This window comes from Aedes albopictus, chromosome 1 (assembly GCF_035046485.1).
Source record: "Aedes albopictus strain Foshan chromosome 1, AalbF5, whole genome shotgun sequence".
NCBI lineage: Eukaryota > Metazoa > Arthropoda > Insecta > Diptera > Culicidae > Aedes > Aedes albopictus.
In genome coordinates, this window is record NC_085136.1 from 259651682 (window position 1) to 259654602 (window position 2921).

At 45.0% G+C, this 2921-nt stretch overlaps 1 non-coding gene across 1 annotated transcript; it reads right to left on the reverse strand.

Moving 5' to 3' along the window:
- Positions 1–2568: 2568 nt before the first annotated feature.
- Positions 2569–2668, reverse strand: Trnay-gua (transfer RNA tyrosine (anticodon GUA)). Its single transcript has 2 exons — positions 2632–2668; positions 2569–2604 (listed from the first exon to the last, which is right to left on the reverse strand). It is a non-coding gene; the product is annotated as a tRNA-Tyr (tRNA).
- Between the last annotated feature and the right edge of the window lie 253 nt (positions 2669–2921).

A 2921-nucleotide genomic window follows, 5' to 3' on the forward strand; every position in this document is an offset into this window, starting at 1 on the left:
ACCACGCCACCTTCGGTACTTGCAACGTCGCCATTGAGGTGCTCATCGTAATGCTGCCGCCACCTCTCGACCACCTCACGCTCGCTCGTGAGAATATTCCCGTGATTATCTCGGCACATGTCGGCTTGTGGCACAAAGCCTCTCCGCGAGCGGTTCAGCTTCTCGTAGAACTTTCGTGTGTCCTTAGCGCGGTACAGCTCTACCATCGCTTCGCGATCTCGTTCTACCTGCTGGCGCTTCTTCATCCGGAAGACTGAGTTCTGCCTGTACGGTGTTGCAGCATTCTCGCCCATGCTGCATTCTTCTCGTTTTCCAACTGTTCACATTCGCCGTCGTACCAGTCGTTTCTGTGATTCGGAGTCGCGAAGCCTAGTGCTGTAGCCGAGGTACTACCTATGGCGGATCGGATGTCCCTCCAGCCATCTTCAAGTGCAGCTGTGCCAAGCTGCTCTTCCGTTGGTAGGGCCACTGCTAACTGCTGCGCGTAGTCTTGAGCCACTTCTACGTTACGAAGTTGCTCGATGTTGAGCCGCGGCGTTCGGCTTCGACGCGTGGTGATAACTGTCGAAAGTTTTGAGCGCATGCATACAACGACTAAGAAGTGATCCGAATCTATATTCGCACTGCGGTATGTGCGGACATTGGTTATATCCGAGAAGAATTTACCGTCGATTAGAACGTGGTCGATTTGGTTTTCTGTTTGTTGGTCAGGTGATCTCCAGGTAGCTTTGTGGATATTTTTGCGGGGGAAGAAGGTGCTTCGGACTACCATATCACGGGAGGCTGCGAAATTTACGCATCGCTGGCCGTTATCATTCGATATGGCGTGCAGGCTGTTTCGCCCGATTATCGGTCTGTACATTTCCTCGCTTGATAAAGTCATAGGGTCAAAGTCAAATTGAATTCTTCGGATCTCAATGATGAATGTTGCCGAAGACCGCAACTCATTTTGACTCACGAAAAAGAAGTTATTAATCAATATTCATCCATGCATGCTTGAACAGAAGACCACAGCTCGACCGACACGCTTGACACGCAATCATAGTATGCGTGTTAGCTTCTTGCACACCTTGCAGGACATCGTATATGAAGATGCGCATTCGAGTGAGAATTTGTTAAATATCTTTTTTGCCGATTGTCGAAATAAGTTCCGGTCTTCGGCAACTTTCATCATTGATATCTGAAGAATTCAATTTGGCTTTGACCCTATAACTTTATCCATGTGAGAATGCTCTACAACGCGGTGAACTTTTTTTTTAAACTTCTTCATAGTAATTCCCATACAAACCTATTTTGCTCTTGGGCCACCATTAAATCATCACCGAAATGGCTGAAAATTTGACAGGACTCTAGTTTTGCACTAAGGATAGTAATGAACATATGGGAGCTTTGAATTTTCAACATGTTTGAAATCTGAACTGCCCTTTCATATCATAAACAAATATGTATATGAGCTGATTCTATGAAAATAGAGGAAAATCTTCAAACAGTAAAAATTTTGGTTTCCCTCGTTGAAACTTTTTCAAATTTTCGGAGGATATATTAGAATAGTATATCTTCCGAATACCGGGATTAATAACGGTTTTTGGCACACCGTGACAATGTTTCCGGAACCAGAAGCATTTGTGGGCCATAAAGACCCCAATACATTATTCGAAACTTTTTCTTAATGCCCGACACCATTTACAGACACAAAATCCTCAAGCGTTTTTTACGACTTTTCTGCTCATTTCATAAAAAAAATCTTATAAAATTTTCATAAGGTATTCTATTCTAATGAAAAGAATGCATTCCTTCTCTGAGTGTTCATGTATTGGATTCATTTTGGAAATGGAATCGAAACGCTTGGGAACCTCCGCTCTATGAGGTTAATTGAACCGTACACACAGCCTTCACATCGCGACGTCATACACCCAGCCACCAGTGAAAGACCGTCCGTCATTTCCCCATACTTCCGTTCGCAACGAAAGAGGCGGTGGTTGGTGGTGCATTGATGAATAGTAATCAATGACAATTAATGTAGAGCACTCTCCGGTTCAATTGCAACTAGGTATATGTACCAGCAGCGAGCGATTGACCGACCGATAGACGACTGCTCGAACCGCGCACTTGTCGTCGCGGCCGATTGCTATTAAAAATTTACTACATTAAAAAACTGTAACAACTAACAACGCAAACCGATTGAAACTTGTGTTTTGAAAAACTGCAGTTATTTCTTGCTCCCGTTCGGGTACGCCTCTCGTAGGCTCTCTCATCTCGCGACGCCATCACGACGCATGGCGCGGATCGCAGATCTTTCTCCATCGGTCGCGAAAGAAAGAGAATGAGACCCTTGCGGCGTCGTCTAGAGGTAACTTCAAAACAATAATATTTATTGCTTGAGTCTCACGCTTGGTTCCAACACGCGGTGTATGTTGTGTGCTTGCGTAATGTTCTTTAATCATAGCAAGCGCATAGCATAGTTTTTGCCGCGTGGTGACAAATAAGAGCGTAACAGCTGATCCGCGCGCGCATTGACCACCCTCCAAGCAGTAGGCGGCGATAGCAGCAAAAAAAAATAATCACACATCCTTCGAGCCGGATTTGAACCAGCGACCTATGGATTACTATTTGTACACTGAACGTGATCATCTACAGTCCACCGCTCTACCAACTGAGCTATCGAAGGTTGCTTGGGAGCTGCGAAGTACGCGCGCTTTGTGTTCGGCTTTGCTTGACATGGAATGTTATCACTAGCAGAAATAGTGAATACCTAGCGGAATGCGGGCAGAAAAGAGGATCGAGAAAACAATTCAATCTGTTTACTTGATTTGTGATGGTGAACGGTATTCGCATGGAACGTTTTCATCTCGCTGATTGAATACATTCCATAGTAGATATAAGACAAGCACCAGCTTGGCGATAGGAGATGTGGATGCATA